The sequence below is a fragment of the Vipera berus genome, assembly GCF_964194415.1.
Source record: "Vipera berus genome assembly, chromosome: 4".
NCBI lineage: Eukaryota > Metazoa > Chordata > Lepidosauria > Squamata > Viperidae > Vipera > Vipera berus.
In genome coordinates, this window is record NC_138206.1 from 36,755,996 (window position 1) to 36,774,454 (window position 18,459).

An 18,459-nucleotide genomic window follows, 5' to 3' on the forward strand; every position below is an offset into this window, starting at 1 on the left:
ATTCTTTTCTAAACTAGAATGTGCAAAACCTAGAAAATTAGTATAATGCTTAAGATTCTCTGATACGTACATAGTGAGTCTCCCTGCCATAAACTAAGTGATAGCTGAAACAGAAAAGGTTTAATTCAGACACAGGATAGGCTGGTGATCTTGATATTTTGCTGCACTTTCTTGTACTGTCAAGCACTGATATAATTTCAGATCTATTTAAATAAGACATCAATCATGAGCATGTGTTAAACAACTGAAGCTGATTTGCACATGTTCTTTTTTATGTGCCACAGTGATGTTTCAGGTAGTCCTTTTGTTAACTTGCTAACAAATAGATTCAAAGGATGAATCACAGATGCTTTTTTTTACTAAGCATTCAGTGTTCTTAACTCTATTAAGATGCTTCTGTTAAGTTTAAGTCTATAACTGCTGCATGTCTTACTTTTATTCATTTTTCCCCAGTTGTTGGGCTTTTCTCAGGATTTTAGGATTGTCTGAGAACCGTTACCTTACAATTTTCTCCATCTACATACATATACACATGCAAGAAACAACTATGATTATGTTACAATAAAGGAAGTTGTGTTCATAATTATGGGAATTTGATTATAATTATGGAAGCACACTGAGGGGCTTCAATTAACTCTAGGATACTCTCTATAAGTATACATTGAGACAATTGACTAGCCTGACAATTAAGGTTTTTTTTTTACAAAGGAAAAGGAAGGGTTAAAATAATAGTTTGAAGTGTTATCATCTATGAAGTTTTATTATCTGCTCATAAAAACCATGACTAAAGCAAATTAAATAAGTCCTTTAAAAGCATATAGCTGCTATGCCTTTTTGTTAGGGGTGTGGAAATATTTCTTTTGCATCTTAGAGTAATTAATTCAATATTTTCAAAATAAAATATTGGCACTTAGTAACATTTCCAAATATACTCTATTCAAATTTTGGAGTGAGGGTCTCCAAGAAAAAAATATTCAGCAATCCATACATTAATAAAAGTAAATTTAAGTGGCAACTACTTAAAATAATAATAAATATTTTCAATGTTAATAAATATTTGACCTTTGACCTTCAAAATGTGTCAAGCAATGTAATGTTATATATAAGAAAACTTAAGTCTGGAAAATAGAAAGTAAGTTAAATATTAGTATATTTTTAAAATAAATATTCTTGGTTTTATAGTTAAGGGAATTGCTGATGAAGCATTTTTATTAGTATTTGGGAGGAAAAACCTGAAACTGCTGAAATGCCTACCTGTTTTATTTATATTCTTTTGTTCAACTCATTGGTTTACCATCGATTATACCATAGTCCTCAATCTGCTGTGTTTTCACAACTATCTTATAGCTTGTTATAATTCAGGCTATCAATCAATGAATATGGGTGAGTTAGAAAAGAGGCTAAGTACAGTATGTTGTTAATTGGATTCTATCAGTCTTCTAGAACGATTCTGCATAATCTACTATTCCTAACTTTTATTCCCTCCATGAGTAATTATAATAAATCAGTGCAAAAAACATGGCATGGCATTCTCCAAAAGAGTTAACAGTTGGTCTTTTAAAATTAAACATTTTCAGTGATGTGGAATGTTCACAGACAATAAATCTACGGCAAATTGTGAACTTCATTGGATCACAAATACTGTTTTTCCAACCTTATTATAGAACAATTTCATCCAACAGTCACAACACTGATTTATATCTACTGTTGACATTTGAACTCCTGCCAGTTCTTTAGTTGTATCACTAAGAAAAATGTCAAAGCTATGGAGACCCTAGGTATGTTCATTTTGCTGACGATGGACTCTATTTGTAAAATTGGCAGTGTGCCCTTAAAGCATATCATTTTTCCATTATGTGCAAAGTATTTTAATCTTGATCTCTAATCACCCATAATAATAATATTTACTGCAGCACTGAATCTCAGGATTCATTATTGAGCCATTCATTCCATTATCAAATGTCTCCTTTATCCTAAGATCACCAGAAGTTATTATGTCTTAAGATTTTCTAATATAAAAAGTCCTCATTATATATTTCAGTTCTTGAGTTACCAGGAAAACCAATTTTGGATTTCACTCCAGAATCAATATTTTTATTTTGCTCTAATGGGTTTACTTCCAAATAACTTGCTGTGATCTGTGTAATGTACCAAGATGTAATCTTTCATAGTTTGACTTCCCTTCAAAGCATAGTAACATTTCTGCCACAAAATGTGGGTTAGACATTAAATATCAAACTAGTATTTGTATGTTATGTAACCTGCTACGAAACTAGTGGAGAAATTTGTTTGGTTCTCATTACAGGCAAATTTACCCAGTTCATAGTCCCTAAGCTATATGTGATTTATATGTTATATATCTACATGCTAAAATTGGTATTTTCAATGTTGGATTCAACCACAATTTAAAAAACTATGATACACACACATGCACACACACTAAGGAAACTATACAGATGACTTGCATAAATATTAGAAACATGCACACAAAAAACTTTGTATTGCAAAAGGCATGTGCATCACAATAAAATTGACATGATGGAAACTGAGTATGAAAATATGTGTAGATACTTTTCCACCAACTGATATGAAACGGAATTTAAAATGAACAAAATGCTGGATTAAATAAAAAGGGGAAAAATAAAACTGGTATATTTAACTAACTGGTACATAATACTATACTAGATTTTGGAATTATCTACTTCTGAAATTGAAATAGAATGCAGGTCAACTTGTATCAGGATCAGAAATAGGAATATAGTTTATTCAAAATGCTGTACAGCACATTATATGATTTTATCTATCATCCATCCATCCATCCATCCATCCATCCATCCATCCTTCCATCCATCCATCCATCATCTATCCATCTATGCATCTATCCATCTCCATCTGTCTTCCAAGTTCAGCAAGCAATTTGTCTGTCAAGCCCTAAAAGGTTAAATCAGCAAACATGGACTATGAAGATTAAAGGAGTACAAATTCTGAAATAGTGTTTGCCACTGTGGGGCCCTCTTGTTTTATACCCAAACTAAAAAATAATTTTAAACAACTGATAAGAAGGTCATTCACTACAAACAACATGTATTGCAATCCTCCTCCTCCTCCTCCTCCTCCTCCAAAAAATGTATTTCTGTGTTCATTGTTTCAACTATCATAGTGTTGTAATTAATAGGTCAAACAGTAATAAGTATTTGTGTGGACCATAAATTATTTTGGTTTATGTATTTTCCCCATGCTTGACAAATATGTGCTCTTTTATATCTTGAATCCACCAAGACATATTAAAAAGTTACAGGTGCATGCTTAGAAAAAAAAATACAAATTTCTTTTCGCTGCATATCATTTTATCAAAAACTGCTCAGTGAAGAATATGAAAACCGGATGTAGCTTAGTTGCATCTTAGTTGCATCTTAGTTCCTTTTGAGATCTGTCAAAGCCCCCACCCTCTTCTGAAAGACTATAAAGAACTGTCTAATTTCCAGAAATGCTGGGACAGAGTTAGGCTGGAACCTGAAGACAGTGCTGTTGGTTGCATCAGAGTCGAGCTGCTTTGATACCAGGTTTATGCTTTTATTGTTTCCTTAGTGTTTTGTTTTTCTACTTTTCCTATGAGTTGTGTCTCATAAGATGGGTGGTCATGGAAGACGAATGAATGAATAAATGGATGAATGAATGGATGGATGGATGAATGAATGAATATTAAAAATGATAACAGAAACTGGCATTTTGCTTTGCATCAATTTCTTATTGATGGCTTAACTGACTTACTGATTCTACAATGCATGCATAAATTCAGATCAGGCAGGGAGTCAGGCTTATCCTTAAGAAGGTTCTATGGACTTTTAGTGGCTACAGGTCCCAGGTTGCTTACTCTTACACTAATGAAATAATATTAAGGCCACAATGTTAGATTTTTAAAGATGTACTGTACACATAGATATGTTATGCAGTAGATTCTCCATTTATCAGCCTCCAAGGCACCTGTAACATGAGCTATTGGTGTAGTGGTCAAGGCACCAAAGCAAAAATCAAGAGACATCTTAGCCCCAAAGCCAGGTATGTTGAACCAGTCACTTCTTTCAGATTTAGAAAGAATGTGAGGGCAAACCCCTTCCAGAATATGCTGCCAGGAAAACTACAGAGGGAAATTGCCAGGAATCAACTAAGCTGAATGCATAAATAAAATTTTGTTAGCAAACCACCATGTAGATCTATCACAGTGATATATAAATAAATGAATCTCTGAAAAAAGACAAAGGGCCTCAGTAGCACATTAAGAAAAACTCTAGCCTTCTAAATATAATTTGATGGTTTTAGTACATAGGCATTAAAATTGGCTGAAAAAATAGTTCCTATTTTAAGAAAGGTTTTAATTAAGCATCCAACGAATAGCGAAACATGAGCAATTTCCACTTATGCCAATATTGTCTTCCTGTTGTAGCAGAAAAAAACTAGTCCTATTTGTGTATTCATATGACTTCAAAATACAATTGACTAGTATTAATTATGATTCCACATCTCATGCAATTCTTAGGAGTAAGCTATAAGGCTATAAGGCTATGCAGAAGCTTAGATAAGAACTAAAATTATATTTGCCACCTTCCTCTGCCAGAAAGAATTTCATTATAGGAAAAGCAAGATAAATTCTATTCAAATAGAGATAGTTCAATAGACATAATTATCAACCTATATCTCTGTGATGAAAAAATAAAGATAAATAAATTTTCCTGATGAAACTTTAGAAAAAAACACAGAACATAAATTTAGACTATAAATAGTAAATAAAGATACTGAAAGTTTTGGTTCAAAATGTTGATTGTTTTGCTAATTATATTTTTAGCTGCTTATCTAAAAAGGCATCTGGAAGAACGTTTGCTTTCATATTTGGATATTTACTGAAGACTACGAATTGTTCCATATCTTTGACTGAATACTAACTCTTCCTTGGTAAAGTTATAGATATATGGTTTTTAACCTCAGATTAGGTGCTTTTCTTTCAAAAATCAAACTGATTTTAAAGCTCCATGCACCAATAACAATACTGATTTCAGTTTTGGAATAAGGCAGAACTTTCTATATCAGGGGTGTCAAACTCAATTTCGTTGAGGGCCGCATCAGCATTGCGGTTGCCCTCAGGGGGCCAGGTGGGTATGGCCAGGGTGGGCGTGGCCTACTGGGTGGGCGTGGCTAGAGTGCCTATGGCCTACTGGGTGGGCGTGGCCAGCTCTACATCGTTCGCATCAAGGGTGCCTATGGGGGCCTGGGCAGGAATGGGACAGATCTGGAGGTCTCTGGCAGAAGGAGGGTCTCTGGGCCAGGGCCAAGGCAGTGGGGGCCATTCCCTCACTGTTTCCAGGATGGCTTCGCGGGCCACATGAAACCACTTCGCGGGCCGGATCTGGGCCCCGGGCCTTATGTTTGACATGTCTGTTCTATATTATTTTCTGACTTCCAAAGGAACAGCAGGAATAGAAATTGCAATGAATGAATGAATGAATGAATGAATGAATGAATGAATGAATAAATTAATAATAATAATAATAATAATAATAATAATAATAATAATAATAATAATAATAATAATAATAATAATGGTATGAATTTAAGAATGATGGGATTCTGCTTGTTTTCCCTTAGACTGGAAGATTTTTGATGCAATCTCTTAAACCTCCATTTAAGTTTAGTATCTGTAAAAGTGTATATTAAATTGAGTAAAGATTGTGGGATACGGGGAGGGGGTTGGTTGAAATAAACTATAATTGCAGCCAAAATAATCGTATACTTTCTGCTTTAATTCAATCCTTAGAGCTGATGCATACCTTTCTGTTCAGAGAATAGCAGAAGATAAGGAAATGTAACCCACATTAGCCATTTTGGAATGCTAATAATTTTAAAGTTATTCTTCATTCTCAAAATATTGCTAATAGAGACAGCCTAACAGAAGCAAGATTAACTGACAGATATATGTTGCATTCAGTCCTTTCCCTGTTTTTTTATATATCATTATCTTTTCCCACCACTTTCTCTCTTCCCTTTTCTTTTTATTTGTCACAGCCCAACCTCATAGCCCCTCATGGCCTCATGGCTGTTTTCCTTCTCAGTTATTTTTGTAAATCATTTTGGTTTTCTAAGTCTAAGCAATCCTTTTCCCAAATGACTCACCTTTGGGACAAGCGTTAACAAGATATGTTATTTGTTGCTGTTATTTCAGAAAACTGACATAATCAGCTTCCTTGATAATATATAATCTCTCACACAAATCTGACTTATTTTGCAGCTTTAAAAGTGTTTAAGTAGAATATTGTTTGGTCTGCATCTTTAAGCAATGTTGTTATTGTTCACTCATTCAGTCACTTCTGACTCTTCATGACCTGATAGATATCATTTTGTCACACTTCTCAGACTCATATGTGAAACAACACTGCAGCGTCTATCATTCACGTGCAATTCTCTGTCCTTTATTATAACAGACAGTTATATCCTCTGGCTTGCTTCCCAGCAGGAATTCAAACAAAGAAGGAGGTGAATCTTGCTACCATCTCAGTTTACTGAGCAGACACAACTGTTTGTTTCCATTGCAAAATCAATTGTTTTTTTCAGTGCTGTGCAAGTCTTTCATTAATTATTTTGCAAGATAAAAAAAAGAATACATATTCATTTGTAGGCACAGTTAATGCGTCATTGGAAATAAAACCTCTTGCAAAAGTAACGTGCAATTTTCCATCTTCATATTAAAAAACTGTAGCAGATGACTTGGAAGCTGCAGTGTGAAAGATGAATGTTGAAATGTCAATGTCTTGAATGATCGAAGGGATGCTCAAATAAACAGGAATTGTCAGCATTCTCGAGAATGAATAATGTCAACTTTTTAGTCTATATTACAAGTAACAAGAAGGAAAGGAAGGCAAAAACATACAGAACAGTAGAAAGAACAAAGATAGGGTCTCTTGGGTCTTACAGGTGTCTATTACATTCTTCTTTAGTAGTTTGGAGGAATTAAGAAGTCAAAATTGTTCTTGGCAGGAAATTTGAGGAAGAATTTCAAAGGGAATACAATTAGTAATTAGGAGAGGAGCAATAAGTAATTCTGGGTAGTGTAGTTTGGTCTCTGGCTGGGAGAAAGAATAGAATTATTAGGAAATAAAGATAAATATTGCAATATAACTGAAAATGGCCAAGTTTATCCTACGTATCTCCCATCCAAGACATACTGCTGAGCACCATTGATGGTGTTAAGTTCTAAAATAACTGGAGGGTACATTTTGCCTATTTCAGAATATTTTTAAGCAATCTTGATCCAAAACTAGAATAGAATGGCACTTATAGCCTTTCTCAATGGTCAATGTACATATGCACATATTTGTTTACTATATTAAGAAAGATAGCAGGTAAGTGTTTCTTCATATAACATTAATGAAGTAGAATATTTATATTATATATTTCAAAGCCCGAGACAGATAATCAGTGCACATTTTTAGTCGGTCATAATTGATTTAAGTGAGAGTTACTTCCAGATCTTCGGCTTTGCTGGCTTTAATACCAGCAAAAGTGGAAGAAAAGAGGAAGGTGGATCAGCATCAAGGTGGATAAACTCAGTTACATTGGTAATGGGTACACTGTTGTAAAGCTTGAAGGATCAGATTAGGGACAGATTGTATCTGGTCACTAAAAGCTAAGTATATGGTCACTAAAAGATTTGATTGCATATCAATCAATCAGTCAAATTGAATTATTATTGTTTTCACAATAATTTTGCTTTCTTAAAAATATGGAGGATTACAAACTCATAAAAAGGCGATCTTGACTCCTTCTCATCTACAAAGATAAGTATGATTCTTTCCCCAGAACAAGAAGGAAAAAAATATTTAAAGGAGAGAAAAGAGTTAACCCAGCTCACTTAGTTGTAGCTCTGCCTGCCAGCTGTTTCATTCCTGCCCTCCAATAGCATGTTGTCTTAACAGAATATTCTTGACAGGGGAAAAAATACGACGATAGTCTTATTCTGGCTGCAGCACACAAGTTATGTGATTAACATAATTCTGAGGCTCCCTAAGAAAGAAATGTTAGCATAACAATAACTATTTGTAGTTACCACAGTGATACTGTTGTTTATGGAAGATGACAGTGTAACATAAAAAAAATAAAATAATGTATGATAAAATGGATACAAAATTTGAGAGCAGTCATTCTGATGGTTACCAAATGGATTGTTTCCTCCTCCATCTACTCCAGTCAATATTATCAAGAGATGGCAGAAGGAGAAAAAAATAGAACTTATCATTTTCAATGACAGTTTTTGACTGTCTATCTGTTCTTTTAATCTATTATTGAAGGAAGGAATTTAATTGTAAATGTATTTATAAATAAACTTGAAAATATAAAGCAATCACAAAATGAGGGACTTTCAAAAGTACGACAGAATTTGAAATGCTTATACACAACCAAGTTTATTTACTAAGGATGTAGGTAAAATTAAATGATAACATGGATGCAAAATTTGGGAGCAGTCATTCTGATAGACCAAAGGAAAAACTATGGGGAAAAAATCAATACAATTTATTCCAAACTAGTTTAAGAGAAAATTGCTATATGCTATATATAGTATTTATTTATTTATTTATTTATTTATTTATTATTTATTTATTTATTTATTTATTTATTTATGGGACTTATATCCCGCCCTATCTCCCGAGGGACTCAGGGCGGCTAACAACAACAAAAATTAAAGGTCTCTGTACAGTAAATTAAAATTAAAAATTGAAATAAATTAAAGATTAGAGTTAAAATTGTAAACATAATTAAAATCCCTGTCAGTCCAGGTCAGCCAGGTGGAAAAGGAGTGTTTTGAGGCCGCGGCAAAAGGACTGGAGATCTTGGGCCATCCGAAGCTCAGGGGGGAGCTGGTTCCACAGGGCTGGCGCTCCCACAGAGAAGGCTCTTCCCCTGGGGGTCGCAAGCCGACATTGTCTAGCTGATGGTACCCTGAAGAGGCCTTCTCTGTGTGAGCGTACTGGGCGATGGGAATTCGTTCCCGGCAGCAGATGGTCCTGCAAGTATCCCGGGCCTAAGCCATGTAGGGCTTTAAAGGTAAGTACCAGCACCTTAAATCTCACCTGGAGGGCAACCGGTAGCCAATGCAGCTCACGCAGGAGGGGTGTAATATGGGAGTATCGAGGTGCTCCCATCATTACCCGTGCAGCTGCACTCTGCACCAGTTGAAGCTTCCGGGTGGTCTTCAAGGGCAGCCCCATGTAGAGAGCATTGCAGTAGTCTATATGGGAGGTAACGAGTGCGTGGGTGACTGTACATAGGGCATCTCGGTCCAGAAAGGGGCACAACTGGTGTACCAGGCGAATCTGGGCAAATGCCCCCCTAGCCATGACTCCAATATGATCTTCAAAACTGAGTCGTGAATCCAGGAGGACGCCCAGGTTGCGTGCTCTATCAATGGGAGGTAACATCTCTCCTCCTATAATCAAAGATGGAACCTCTTGGACTAAACGAGATGTCGGTACGTAAAGCCACTCAGTCTTGGCCGGGTTGAGCCGGAGCCTGTTCTTTCCCATCCAAATCTGTACCGCTTCCAGGCAATGGGACATCACATCGAGGGCATCACTGGGTTGGTTCGGGGTGGAGATGAAAAGCTGGGTATCATCAACATATTGATGATACTTCACCCCGAAGCCACGGATGATCTCTCCCAGCGGCTTCATATAGATGTTGAACAGGAGGGGCGAGAGCACCGATCCCTGAGGCACCCCACAACTAAGGGGCCTAGCGGTTGACCTCTGCCCCTGCCAACACCGTCTGCGAACGGCCCGAGAGGTAGGAGGACAACCATCGTAGAACGGTGCCTCCCACTCCCAACCCCTCAAGACGACGCAGCAAGATACCGTGGTCGATGGTATCAAAAGCCACTGAGAGATCTAATAGGACCAGGACAGAGGAGTAACCCCTATCTCGGGCCCACCAGAGATCATTCACCAGCGCGACCAATGCCGTCTCCGTGCTATACCCGGGCCTGAAACCCGATTGGTACGGATCCAGATACTCAGTTTCCTCCAGGACCAAAGGGAGCTGCCATGCCACCACGCTCTCAACGACTTTCGCAAGAAAGCGAAGGTTGGAGACAGGACAAAAGTTGTTTAAAATAGCTGGATCCAATGCAGGTTTCTTAAGGAGGGGCCTTACTACCGCCTCTTTCAAGGCGGCAGGGAAGTACCCTTCACTCAGTGAGGCATACCATATAACTCTATTTACAATTGCCAAGATAGATATATAAGCATATAACATAAATGTTGGAAACACCATAACTAGGAAGGATCATTTTAATGTGATGGTCATGAATAAATAAATAAAAAGTAATAAATAAATGAATCAAAACATCTGAAAATTCAACAATTAGTAATGTTTGATGCAAAATTCAAATATCTAAACTGTGGTCCATGATTGGATAGAAATTATGTTTTCTTAATTGAAATGTAGCAGGGTTTTTTTCCTATTCCTTGCTTTTTCATTTTCTTTTAATTTCAGTATTTGATTTTTTTTCCTATTTCCTTTCTACTTCAATATTTTAGCAATAAAGATAAAGATAAAGCAAAAAAAATGAAGGTATTTCTTTCAACCATATTCAGTGGCTCTTAAGCCAAGATATATTTCCCACAGCAAACAGTTGCTTCTGTGAAATCACTGCATGCCAGGAGCAAAAAAGAAAACCCCAATGAATCATTAATGACCTTTGAAATGTATGCTGTGAAACATCCTCCAGGAGAGAGCATTTTTCCAATGTCACTATGATTAAGGACAGGTGCAAAGAATGAAACCAATCTGCAAATTTTGTAATTTCAAGCAGTCAGTTAAAATAAATGTGTGGTTGCTGAGAAGAATAAAAAAAAATAACACAAAGTTCTGTAATCTCAATGGCTCATACAGTAACAGAATGCATAATAATTCTGACTGACAATTTATATTTCTGGAAAATCAGTATCAATTCATTTTTCTTATCAAGCATAGGTTCTTCATATGTAGTGATCATTGCCAATTCTCTTTCAATTTCACTAAAACATTAATCCAAAATCACGGAGCACAGCTCTAGTAGTATTATACAAAGTAATTATATGAGACCACGAAGGAGAGTATCCAATAAGAAGAATGAAACCTTTCTTCTTTAAAGTAGTGAATTTCATTTTTGGAAATCACACATTGGGCTGCAGTTCTGGACCAACGTCGGGCAACTTTAGTAATGCAAATGGAACAATATCTAACATTAACTCCAATTTCTATGGTACTTTGGATATCCGTATAAGAGATAAAAAGGTCAAGATGGAGTTTCATGCATGTGATGGATATCAAAAGGGGGGAGAGGTTCAGATGTTAACGAAACACATGAAGATAGAATATCAAATAGAACTGATTAAAAATGGATTTTAAGATTGAGAAGAAAGTAAAATGTCTAGATATCCCTATGACAAATATGAATGGTATGTTATTTCAAAATAACTATCTTAAGAAATGGAATGGAAACACCTGTTAAAATGGGAGAAACTACAACTGTCATTTCTGTATATAATTTCTGTAATAAAAATGAACGTCCTGACTAGAATCTGTTTTTGTTTCAGACCATATCTGTTCTGATAACTGAAGTGTCATTGAAGCAGTTGCAAAAAAGGTAAATCTACATTTGTATGGCAAGGGAAAAATGGAACTTAAATATAAGGTATTACAGAATGAAAAATAAAAAGAAAGATTGGTCTCACCTAATTAAAAATTGTAATTTTGCAGCTTGCTGATCTGAGATTTGGATGGCATTGGTGTTTGTGGCATGAAAAGTCAAAGTTAATGTAGATTTTAAAAATCATTATGTTAGATGTGCCATATTACTTTTTTTCTTTTAGTTTAGTCTGCATTAATTTGTTAGTTTGCATGTTTATTTAAAATGTCAGTAATATTTTAAAAAGAAAAGAAAAAGAAATGTCTAGCAAGAGGCACATTTATCTAATAAACTACATGGGCCTTTTTGCCGTTAACAGAACTAAAAATACTGAAAAACTCATAGATTGTAGAAAAGGACAGATCTTTCTTAGGGAAAAAACCCGATGCTTAGCCTGACTGCATTCCTATAAGCTTCTAAACTGCTATAGATGTTCTGGAAATGTAACAGCCACTGTCTCTCAAAAGTAACTGCAGCAAAATTATTTTAGACCTCCCATACCTTAATATTGTTGATGTGAGTTGGGTCAGAACTGAGTTAAATACAATTTTTAAATATCTTGGATAGAATGGAGATACAGGAAAAAAATGCAGATACTCACAGGAAAAAAATGCAGTAAGAAAATAACCATGGCATACTTACTCCCTTTTCTCCTTTCATAGATTTGATAGGATGCTTCTTGTTATTCATTCATTATTTCAGCCTACTAAATCCTGTTAGTATCTAGTTTCCCTGGGGATTTTTAAAAAACCCTGTTCAGATCAATAAATCTGTTTCCAGTGCTGAAGCAAGAATATTGTATTTGGCAAATTAATGGAAGGATGAGTTATGGTAATAGTTTTGAAGCACTTCCTTAATTTTCAGCTACAACAATATTAGTTCAGATGTGGCTTTCTATGCCGTTCTTCACTAAAGTCATCAAGGACTCTTATGGTGATGATGTTATCCATTCAGTCATGTCCAACTCTTGGAGATTCTATGGGCAAGATCTTGCTACTTCTTTAAGCTATTCTATGCTTTGGGTGAGGTCGTCTTTGATGGTGCAAGGACTCTTATATCAGATTCTGATTCAGTATCATGGGATTTGTTTGTTTATTTATACATGATATTTCCTATCTCTTCCCTATGATCATGATAGTTATCATTATCAGATGCATTAGAGGCCTGAAATCCAATGCACAGTTATGTGTAAGTGTATTCTACAGACCGTTAATGAGACCTACGTCTGCATACTGTACATCTATTGCTTGCTTTAAACCCTTATATGTTTCCTATCTTCCATACAATTGGCTCAAAAAAATTCACAATTAAAATTATTTAAAAATGGAAATATTAATAATAATTTATTTAGAGAAATATACCTACAGACAGTAATATTCCTGCTTTTAGAAATATGACATTTCTTTAAAACAATTACTAATTCCCAGAAGACACTTAGTAATGACACAGACCTTTCCTAGAAAGGACTTCAAAATCTTAGACCTTGACAACAAAACTGCTGTCTCTAATCCTATCCAAAAAGATTAGGAACTTTTAGAACATCAAAATATCACTTTACAATGCCTTGTAAGGCCATACTTGGAATACTACATCCAGTTTTGGTCACCATGATGTAAAAAAGATGTTGAGACTCTAGAAAGAATACAGAAAAGACCAACAAAGATGATTAGGGGACTGGAGGCTAAAACATATAAGGAATGGTTGCTGGAATTGGGTATGTCTAGTCTAATAAAGAGAAGGATGAGGGGTGAAATGATAGCAGTGGCTGCCACAGAGAAGAGGGAGTCAAGCTATTCTCCAAAGCACCTGAAGGCAGGAAAAGAAGCAATGGATGGAAACTAACCAAAGAGAGAAGCAACCTAGAACTAAGGAGAAATTTCCTGACAGTTAGAACAATTAATCAGTGGAACAACCTGCCTCCAGAAACTGAATGCTCCAACACTGGAAGTTTTTAAGAAGAGGTTGGACAACCATTTGTCTGAAATGGTATGAGGTTTCCTGCCTGAGCAGAGGGTGGACTAGATGACCTCCAAGGACCCTTCCAACATTATTATTATTATTATTATTATTATTATTATTATTATTATTATTATTATTATTATTATTATTATTATTATTATTATTATTAAAATTTTGCTGTATGCTATTCATAACTCCTTGTCAGCCTCATAATAAGCCTTTATATTGATATAAAACTTTTATTTGGTGTGGATCCTTATATTACTTATTTATTAATATAACTAATGTAACTAATAAGTAATGTTTTTCTCCTGTTTCGATTCAGAGACTTTAATTTCTGGCTAGCATACGACTAAAACTAAGAACATCCATAATCATAATACAATCTAACAATAGTAATATAAATTTTAAAAATAATAAAAACACATATGGTTCATACTTTCCAAATTTCTTTTAAAAATCAGTAGATCTGTTGAAACTCCAAGTTCTGAAGAAGTACAAAAATACTGATAAATATTTTTTTAAAAAATAAACCATGAGAATGGCATATTGACTGAGATTGATTGTTTGATTATCATGTTAATGTAAACTGATACAAAGAATGTGGGATTCTACAGTAGACATTTGTCTTTATTTTAGCAAAGTCTATTTTTGCACAGTTTAGTAGATTCTATACAGACAGGCAGAACATAACACCAACATAACAATGCATCTACTGTACTTATAAGAATGTTAATTAATAAAAAGATAGCTTGTCAAATTCCTCTCCTTGGAACTAAATTTTCAGTCTAGAGATTCAGTCTAGACTTTGCACCCTGAGGCACAAATCCCAGTACAGTTTTTGACAATCAAAATGCACTCCCTGATGTGGTTACTACTGTCTTTTGAAAGGAAAGCATTTCAGGACTTATACTCATGTAAGTAACTGCCTTGAGAAGGTGCTGCCAAATCGTCTTGGGGTTGTTTTATGATGAAAAGAAACTGCCATCGAAACCAGCACAGGATGAGAAGTAAACAATTTGTATATGCTATTGCTTACCTATAAAATGTGTTCATTGCTTTTGATATTCTTTTCAATCCCTGTTTAATTTTGTAGAATGTTAGTCTTGCTACCTGTTCTACATTTAACGAAAAAAAAATCCTTGCTTAGGAAAATAATATAAAATTCCATTTCAAGTTAATATGGAATGCAGTTTGTTCCTTAATTTGATTGTAGTATACATGGGCCATAAATTAAGAGGGGGAACCATTTAACTTTAAAAGTCACCTGTATAATTTTTATAGGTTTTATTATTGAAAATCTTTGCTCTTTTCCTTTAATGCAGCTACTTTTAAAACATTCTGAAACCAATGAGCTTAAGCTATAACAGACATGTCAAACTCAAGGCTCACACGCCAGATCTAGCCTGGAATGGGTTTAGATCTGGTCTGCAAGGTTGCCCTTGAGACGGCAAGGAGTTAGCCCTGCCATCTTGGCCTCGGCCTCAGCGCACCACAATCCGACTGGGCTCTGACCCTGGGCACATGAACAGGATGCAGGGAGCACATGGGGGCTGGTGGTGCCATGTTTTTATAGTGGGTGTCAGTTGCAGCTGTAGTTAGGTTTCTGTTTTGTGGTTGTGTGTCGTTATCGTTGTGGGTTCGGATTTGCTTTTTGAATGGTTGTGTGGTGGTGATGTCATGTGATGTTATCATAAGTTTGGGTCTGGTATCATTCTTGGTGGTTGGCACTCGTCTGTCAATCAAGGCGGGTTTCCAAATGGCTGGTAGGCGAGAGGTATCATCTCGTTTGTTCATGCTGTGGGGGCGTTTTTCTATCTCAATGGCTTCTCTGATTATTCTGTTGTTAAAATGTTCAATTTTGGCGATAGTTTTGGTTTTTTTAAAATCAATTTCATGTCCCGTGGCTTTAAAGTGTTGGAACAAACTTCATCCCACAACCACAAAACAGAAACCTAACTACAGCTGCAACATCAGCCACTTTAAACCCCTCCAAACCACACAATAAGCAAACTGACACCCACTATAAAAACATGGCACCACCACAAACACGGAGCCAAACAAAAGCAGCACAACTCACCAGTTCAGGTCTAAGGCTGGCAGCTGAGACCAGCCCATCCACTCAAAACACATCCCCACCCAATCAGAACACATACCCCATTCAAAGCACACTCTCAGAACACAGCTAAGCCCCCACCCAATCAGAGCACACCTCCACCCCATCAGAACACAGCCAAGCCTCCACCCACAGAACACACCCCCTCTGGCAGTTTAAAAAAGAAGAAAAAAACAGCCACTATCACACACTTCTCCCAGAAGAACGAAGCTGAAGTCACCAGCCTGAGGATGACGGATGAGATTTCGTCAAAACGTTGCCCTGATACTTCCAATTCTACATGGGGAAAAACCTGAATGACCAAATATCTATATACAAACACCCGCGAAAACCTCAGAAAACAAATTATACACACACACACACACACACACACACACACACACACACGTGTGTGTGTTATAATAGGATGAAGTAGGAGGAGATTTTTTGGTTTCACAGCCTAGTTTGGTTGTAGCCCCAGAATTTTTGTTGTTGTTTATGGTTTTATTACTTTCTGTTTTTACTGTTTGTATGTAATATTTAGCTTTTGGCGGTGAGCAACAGAGAGTTTGGTTTTAAGATGGGTGATCATATAAATATTTTAAATAAATAAAATCTCCAGGTTATGGAACACTGTATTGTTTAGAGTTCATGGGGGCTTCAACCTGTCAACATTTTGTAAGGTCTTAAGACAATGTTTTAATGTCTTTGAGTTGCCTTCTGAGATTGTTTTAATTTAACTTAGGTGGTTTTAATTTGTCCAGGATAAGATTTGCTTATTGGTTCATATATTCTTTCTCTATATTATCCAGAGTGCTACCTAATATGTACAAATGCATGAACACAAAAAATAAAATGTTGAATGTATGTTTTCTGGGTGGTTAAAAATGTTAACCAGTATGCATAAAAGTAAGTGTAATTCTAAAAATTTGCAATGCTTGTGCTTAAACCAAAATCATAAAATGAGGTATTGCTTAGCTAAATAAGTTCATGTTGTGAGATAGACAAACCTCATTTCCAAACAGGCCACTGGTTGCATTTTCATAGCAGAAAGCTTGCTCATTTTGTTTTTATACAGATGCTGCAAATTTCTAATTCATTGGCATGCTTTGATATGTCAATACAATTGTTCCATAATTAAAAAACTACACAAAAAATATGCCAGCATGCAGAACAGAGAGCAATATATAATTTTTTTGGCTGACACTATTTAGCCTTCTGCTCTAATTGTCCACTAAACAATAATAAAAGAAAATAAGGGCATAACCAATAATATATATTAGGAAAAGATCCAAGACCATTAACTCTGCTCCCATTGTAATTTTTGATAAAATAGCATGTAACAAAAAATGATGGCAGGTGAAAAGAAATTTGCATAAACAACAAGTTTACCAAAACCACACAAGTTTGCAATTTTATGGTTGTTAAAAGCAATGTTACAGTTACAGAAAAATATTTGTTTTATATAGCTGATCAAGAAGAAAAGCAAAAAATAGTTAATGTTAAGAAATAGTATTACTTCCCTGAGCAATTAGGAAACACTTTAAATGGATTGCATGTCTAAACCTATGGAAGTTATATACTCTAGTATAGGGGTCCCCAACCTGTGGGCTGTGAGGAGTTTGCAACTGGGCCATGGAAATGGACAGTGAGCATGTGTGTGCATCCTCACTTGTGCAAGCAATGTGCAAGCGCATGCGTGGTTCATTCGCATGAGTGGCGGACGTGTGCACACTACTTGTGCAAATGGGCTGTGCAAGTGCCACTTGCCAGTCACTTGAATGAACCATCCCTTCCCCACCACTGGTCTGCAAACCCGGAAATGTGGGTGAACTCTGTTCTAGAATCTAATACTCAATAATAATAAAAATAATAACCTAACAGAAATATCTGTGGATTGCACATAGTTATAACCCCTAGAATTCAGGGCTCTCATATCACACTGTTTAGGAACCTAAGTTTTAAATTTCAATACTGAAAGTGCCGGCCCTCTCTTTTAGGTACAATGAAACATTAAAATTAAGATGGAGTGATGAAATGAGAGGAAATTTCCTACCTACTGCTCTTTCTAGCCAATGCTTGAACTTTTTGCTTTATTGCATCTGAGATCTACACTTCTCCAAAATGGCTTTATCTCCAGACCTACCATATATTTGGGGTCAACAGTGTGTGCAGTATTGTGTATTAATATCTGTAAGGAGATGGCCCCAGTGTCATGGTTCAAACTCCATCCTTTTGTGCACTTGTTAGTAACATCTGTATTTTGCTTATCAATGACCAAAATGTCTATGGACTGCAGAACTTTGGATGTTTACTAAAAAACAATGATAGCAAAACCTTTGCTCCCACAATGGTCTTCCAGATTATTTTCCACCTGGTTAAGGTAGCCTTACTTTTGACCCAGCTTTTTCAGCCTATATTTATTGGTGCAAAAGGCTATGAGAATGAAACACCATGAGGTGACTGTTGCACTGAAAATAGAGTCAGCCACCACAGTACCTTCCAATCTCAGTGTGATGCTTAAAGTAACAGGCTCAAAGAATCAAAACCACTGGTTAGGTTGCAGCATAAAAAGTTTATTCAAGTATATACACAAGAATCTGGTCAACTAAAGTTCGACACTAAGTTGGCATCACATAAAGGTCAATAGAATTTCAGCAGGGGTTGGACTTGGAGTGCCTGTGGGAATCCA